Below are 7,487 nucleotides of genomic sequence, written 5' to 3'. Positions count from 1 at the left end.
TTAAGAGGGGCTTTCGGTTTGGAAACTTGATCACATCGTCTTAGGGAGCTCAATCCTTTGCATACTTTGCATATCCCCATTGCTTCTTGGTATTTCTCTGTGTGAGGTTCTTGAGCTTGTTGCTAGCTTTACAATAAGCCCAAGTTCATCGAAAACGAAATCCGCATGCATCTTCTATTGCGTTTTCGAGGTTGGGTGATTTTACCGGTTATTCATGATATAAGGTTATACCTTTTATATTCATGATAAAATCCCCTCCTACAGATTCTTGTGTTTACACTTTCTATTGGATAGCATTTGTTGTTATCTTCCAAACATTCGAATCGGAGTTCGGGAGCATTTGTTATTAAAGAAAAAGGGAAAAGAGTGAAAGAAGAAAAAGAAAAGGAAAAGGGGAGAGGCCACCGGCCGACCGACCGGCCTGCCAGCCCACCCAGCCAAGGCCGGCCCGGGCGCTGATGCCAGCCGGGCTCCCTACTGTGGCGGCCCCGATTTTGATCCGGCCCAGGGCCCGGCTACCGCCGGCCTGCTCGGCCTGCGCCCCGGCCTGACCGGGCGCCGCACTGCTGGCCGCTTCTCCCCCGCGCGGCCCACTCGCCGGCCCGGCTGGGCCGCCTAGCCCGCCGCACGGCCAGCCTCCCCATCCGGCCTCAGATCCGGTTTGGCCGGGCTGCTGACCGGCCAGTCCGGCTCCAGCCCCGGTCGGCCGGCCGGTCCGACCGGCTGGGCCGATTTTTATGTGCGATTTTCTGTGCTCTTTTTCCCCAATGGTTATTTTCTCTCCCATGCTATAAATAGCCCTTCTTCCACCTTGAGCAAGTTAGTTCTTCCTATTCTCTCTCCTGCATTGTTGCCTTTGAAGAACTTGCTCTCTCTTGTCTCCCCCTGACACGCGTACAGCACGCGATCGTTGGGAACCCCAAGTGGAAGGTGTGATGCGTACAACAGTAAGTTTCCCTCAGTAAGAAAACAATGTTTATCGAACCAATAGGAGTCAAGAAGCACGTTGAAGGTTGATGGCGGCGGAGTGTAGTGCGGCGCAACACCAGGGATTCCAGCGCCAACGTGAAACCTGCACAACACAACCAAATTACTTTGCCCCAACGTGACAATGAGGTTGTCAATCTCACCGGCCTGCTGTAACAAAGGATTAGATGTATAGTGTGGATGATGATGTTTGTAAAAAAAGTAGAGCGAGAATTGCAGTAGATTGTATTCGATGTAAAGAATGGACCGGGGTCCATAGTTCACTAGTGGTGTCTCTCCCATAAGATAAATAGCATGTTGGGTGAACAAATTATAGTTGGGCAATTGACAAATAAAGAGCGCATGACCATGCACATACATGTTATGATGAGTATTGTGAGATTTAATTGGGCATTACGACAAAGTACATAGACCGCTATCCAGCATGCATCTATGCCTAAAAAGTCCACCTTCAGGTTATCATCCGAACCCCCTCCAGTATTAAGTTGCAAACAACAGACAATTGCATTAAGTATGGTGCGTAATGTAATCAACAAATACATCCTTAGACATAGCATTTATGTTTTATCCCTATTGGCAACAGCACATCCACAACCTTAGAACTTTCTGTCACTGTCCCAGATTTAATGGAGGCATGAACCCACTATCGAGCATAAATACTCCCTCTTGGAGTTACAAGTAACGACTTGGCTAGAGCCTCTACTAATAACGGAGAGCATGCAAGATCATAAACAACACATAGATGATGGATTGATAATCAACATAGCATAGTATTCCATATTCATCGGATCCCAACAAACGCAACATGTAGCATTACAAATAGATGATCTTGATCATGTTAGGCAGCTCACAAGATCGACAATGATAGCACAATTAGGAGAAGACAACCATCTAGCTACTGCTATGGACCCATAGTCCAGGGGTGAACTACTCACACATCACTCCGGAGGCGACCATGGCAGTGAAGAGTCCTCCGGGAGATGATTCCCCTTTCCGGCAGGGTACCGGAGGCGATCTCCTGAATCCCCCGAGATGGGATTGGCGGCGGCGGAGTCTCTGGAAGGTTTTCCATATCGTGGCTCTCGGTACTAGAGTTATTATCGACGAAGGCTTCTTATAGGCGGAAGGGTAGGTCAGGGGGCGCCACGAGGGGCCCACACGCTAGGGCCGCGCGGCCAGGGGCTGGGCCGCGCCGCCCTGCTGTGTGGCCGCCTCGTCGCCCCACTTCGTTTCCCTTTCGGACTTTTGGAAGCTTCGTGGAAAAATAAGATCCTGGGCGTTGATTTCGTCCAATTCCGAGAATATTTCCTTACTAGGATTTCTGGAACCAAAAACAGCAGAAAACAGCAACTGGCTCTTCGGCATCTCGTTAATAGGTTAGTGCCGGAAAATGCATAAATATGACATAAATTATGTATAAAACATGTGTGTATCATCATAAAACAAGCATGGAACATAAGAAATTATCGATACGCTGGAGACGTATCAGCATCCCCAAGCTTAGTTCCTACTCGTCCCGAGTAGGTAAATGATAACAAAGATAATTTCTGAAGTGACATGCTATCATAATCTTGATCAATACTATTGTAAGCACATGAGATGAATGCAGCGATTCGAAGCAATGGTAAATACGATGAGTAAACAATTGAATCATATAACAAAGACTTTTCATGAATAGTACTTTCAAGACAAGCATCAATAAGTCTTGCATAAGAGTTAACTCATAAAGCAATAAATTCAAAGTAAAGGCATTGAAGCAACACAAAGGAAGATGAAGTTTCAGCGGTTGCTTTCAACTTGTAACATGTATATCTCATGGATATTGTCAACATAAAGTAATATAATAAGTGCAGTATGCAAGTATGTAGGAATCAGTGCACAGTTAACACAAGTGTTTGCTTCTAGGATAGAAGGAAGTAGGTAAACTGACTCAACATAAAAGTAGAAGAATGGCCCTTCGCAGAGGGAAGCATTGATTGCTATATTTGTGCTAGAGCTTTTATTTTGAAAACATAAAGAGAACATAAAAGTAAAGTTTTGAGAGGTGTTTGTTGTTGTCAACGAATGGTAGTGGGCACTCTAACCCCCTTGCCAGACAGACTTTCAAAGAGCGGCTCCCATGAATTTTTATTTTTGGGTGGCACTCCTTCCAACCTTGCTTTCACAAACCATGGCTAACCGAATCCTCGGGTGCCTGCCAACAATCTCATACCATGAAGGAGTGCCTTTTTATTTTAGTTTTATTTAGATGACACTCCTCCCCACCTTTGTTTTCTCAAGCCATGGCTAACCGAATCCTCGGGTGCCGTCCAACAATCACATACCATGGAGGAGTGTCTATTTGTAAATTTATGAAAGTTAATTAATTCTGGGCTGGGAACCCCATTGCCAGCTCTTTTTGCAAAAATATTGGATAAGCGGATGAAGCCACTAGTCCATTGGTGAAAGTTGTCCAACAAGATTGAAAGATAAACACCACATACTTCCTCATGAGCTATAAAACATTGACACAAATAAGAGGTAATAAATTTTGAAGTGTTTAAAGGTAGCACTCAAGCAATTTACTTTGGAATGGCGGAGAAATACCATGTAGTAGGTAGGTATGGTGGACACAAGTGGCATAGTGTTTGGCTCAAGGATTTTGGATGCACGAGAAGTAATCCCTCTCAATACAAGGCTTAGGCTAGTAAGGTTATTGGAAACAAACACAAGTATGAACCGGTGCAGAAAAACTCACATAAAAAACATATTGCAAGCATTATAAGACTCTACACCGTCTTCCTTGTTGTTCAACCCTTACTAGAAAAATATCTAGACCTTAGAGAGACCAATCATGCAAACCAAATTTTAGCAAGCTCTATGTATTTCTTCATTAATAGGTGCAAAGTATATGATGCAAGACCTAAAACATGAGCACAACAATTGCCAAGTATCACATTATTCAAGACATTATACCAATTACCACATGTAGCATTTCCCGTTTCCAACCATATAACAATTAACGAAGCAGTTTCAGCCTTCGCCATGAACACTATGAGTAAAGCCAAGAACATATTTGTTCATATGCAACAGAGGAGCGTGTCTCTCTCCCACACAATGAATGCTAGGGTCCATTTTATTCAATCAAAACAAAAACAAAAACAAACAGACGCTCCAAGTAAAGCACATAAGATGTGATGGAATAAAAATATAGTTTCACTAGAGGAACCTGATAATGTTGTCGATGAAGAAGGGGATGCCTTGGGCATCCCCAAGCTTAGATGCTTGAGTCTTCTTGAAATATGCAGGGATGAACCACCGGGGCATCCCAAGCTTAGAGCTTTCACTCTCCTTGATCATATTGTATCATCCTCCTCTCTTGATCCTTGAAAACTTCCTCCACACCAAACTCAAAACAACTCATTAGAGGGTTAGTGCATAATCAAAATTCACATGTTCAGAGGTGACATAATCATTCTTAACACTTCTGGACATTGCACAAAGCTACTGAAAGTTAATGGAATAAAGAAATCCATCAAACATAGCAAAACAGGCAATGCGAAATAAAAGGCAGAATTTGTCAAAACAGAACAGTCCGTAAAGACGAATTTTTTAGGTGCACCAGACTTGCTCAAATGAAAATTCTCAAATTGAATGAAAGTTGCGTACATATCTGAGGATCACTCACGTAAATTGGCAGATTTTTCTGAGCTACCTACAGAGACTACTGATCAAATTCGTGACAGCAAGAAATCTGTTTCTACGCAGTAATCCAAATCTAGTATGAACCTTACTATCAAAGACTTTACTTGGCACAACAATGCAATAAAATAAAGATAAGGAGAGGTTTCTACAGTAGTAACAACTTCCAAGACTCAAATATAAAACAAAAGTGCAGAAGTAAAATCATGGGTTGTCTCCCATAAGCGCTTTTCTTTAACGCCTTTCAGCTAGGCGCAGAAAGTGTATATCAAGAATTATCAAGAGATGAAGCATCAACATCATAATTTGTTCTAATAATAGAATCAAAAGGTAACTTCATTCTCTTTCTAGGGAAGTGTTCCATACCTTTCTTGAGAGGAAATTGATATTTAATATTACCTTCCTTCATATCAATAATAGCACCAACAGTTCGAAGAAAAGGTCTTCCCAATATAATGGGACAAGATGCATTGCATTCAATATCCAAGACAATAAAATCAACGGGGACAAGGTTATTGTTAACCGTAATGCGAACATTATCAATCCTCCCCAAAGGTTTCTTTGTAGAATTATCAGCAAGATTAACATCCAAATAACAATTTTTCAATGGTGGCAAGTCAAGCATATTATAGATTTTCCTAGTCATAACGGAAATACTTGCACCAAGATCACATAAAGCATTACAATCAAAATCATTGACCTTCATCTTAATTATGGGCTCCCAACCATCCTCTAACTTCCTAGGAATAGAGGCTTCACGTTCTAATTTCTCTTCTCTAGCTTTTATGAGAGCATTTGTAATATGTTTTGTAAAGGCCAAATTTATAGCACTAGCATTGGGACTCTTAGCAAGTTTTTGTAAGAACTTTATAACTTCAGAGATGTGACAATAATCAAAATCTAAACCATTATAATCTAAAGCAATGGGATCATTGTCCCCAATATTGGAAAAAATTTCAGCAGTTTTATCACAGGCAGTTTCAGCAGTTTTAGCAATTTCAGGCAGTTTTGTAACCTTTGCATTAGGAGTAGAAACATTGCCAACACCAATTATTTTACCATTGATAGTAGGAGGTGTGTCAACATGTGAAGCATTTTCATTGCTAGTGGTGTTAATAGTCCAAACTTTATCTATATTATCTTCTTTAGCATTTTCATCTTTTTCCCACCTAGCACGCAATTCGGCCATCAATCTTATATTCTCATTAATTCTAACTTGGATGGCGTTTGCTGTAGCAAATGACTTAATATATTTATTTTCATTAGGCATAACTTTCAATTTCAAAAGATCAACATCAGCAGCAAGACTATCGACTTTAGAAGCAAGAATATCAATTTTACCAAGCTTTTCTTCAACAGTTTTGTTAAAAGCAGTTTGTGTACTAATAAATTCTTTAAGCATGGCTTCAAGTCCAGGGGGTGTATTCCTATTATTGTTTTAAGAATTCCCATAAGAATTACCATAACCGTTACCATTATTATAAGGATATGGCCTGTAGTTGTTACTAGAATTGTTCCGATAAGTATTGTTGTTGAAATTATTATCTTTAATGAAGTTCACATCAACATGTTCTTCTTGAGCAACCAATGAAGCTAACATAATATTATTAGGATCAACATTAGTCCTACCATTCACAAGCATAAACATAATAGTATCAATCTTATCATTCAAGGAAGAGGTTTCTTCAACAGAATTTACCTTCTTACCTTGTGGAGCTCTTTCTGTGTGCCATTCAGAGTAATTAATCATCATATTATCAAGAAGCTTTGTTGCGGCGCCTAGAGTGATGGACATAAAGGTACCTCCAGCAGCTGAATCCAATAAGTTCCGCGAAAAAAAATTCAGTCCTGCATAAAAGGTTTGGATGATCATCCAAGTAGTCAGTCCATGGGTTGGGCAATTTTTAACCAAAGATTTCATTCTTTCCCATGCTTGGGCAACATGCTCATTATCCAATTGCTTAAAATTCATTATACTACTTCTCAAAGATATAATTTTAGCAGGAGGATAATATCTACCAATAAAAGTATCCTTACATTTAGTCCATGAATCAATACTATTCTTAGGCAAAGATAGCAACCAATCTTTAGCTCTTCCTCTTAATGAGAAAGGAAACAATTTTAATTTTATAATGTCACCATCTACATCCTTATACTTTTGCATTTCACATAGTTCAACAAAATTATTAAGATGGGCAGCAGCATCATCAGAACTAACACCAGAAAATTGCTCTCTCATAACAAGATTCAGTAAAGCAGGTTTAATTTCAAAGAATTCTGTTGTAGTAGCAGGTGGAGCAATAGGTGTGCATAAGAAATCATTATTATTTGTGTTTGTGAAGTCACACAACTTAGTATTTTCAGGAGTACCCATTTTAGCAATAGTAAATAAAGCAAACTAGATAAAGTAAATGCAAGTAACTAATTTTTTTGTGTTTTTTAATATGGCAAACAAGACAGTAAGTAAAGTAAAGCTAGCAACTATTTTTTTTGTATTTTTGTTTTAGTGCAGCAAACAAAGTAGTAAATAAAAATAAAGCAAGACAAAAACAAAATAAAGAGATTGGAAGTGGAGACTCCCCTTGCAGCGTGTCTTGATCTCCCCGGCAACGGCGCCAGAAATTTAGATTGACATGCGTACATCACGCGGCCGTTGGGAACCCCAAGTGGAAGGTGTGATGCGTATAGCAGTAAGTTTCCCTCAGTAAGAAACCAAGGTTTATCGAACCAGTAGGAGTCAAGAAGCACGTTGAAGGTTGATGGCGGCAGAGTGTAGTGCGGCGCAACACCAGGGATTCCGGCGCCAATGTGGAACCTGC

Source organism: Lolium perenne, chromosome 3 (assembly GCF_019359855.2).
Source record: "Lolium perenne isolate Kyuss_39 chromosome 3, Kyuss_2.0, whole genome shotgun sequence".
Classification (NCBI taxonomy): Eukaryota; Viridiplantae; Streptophyta; class Magnoliopsida; order Poales; family Poaceae; genus Lolium; species Lolium perenne.
The sequence above is the reverse complement of the archived record's forward strand: the minus strand, read 5'-3'. Positions refer to the sequence as shown.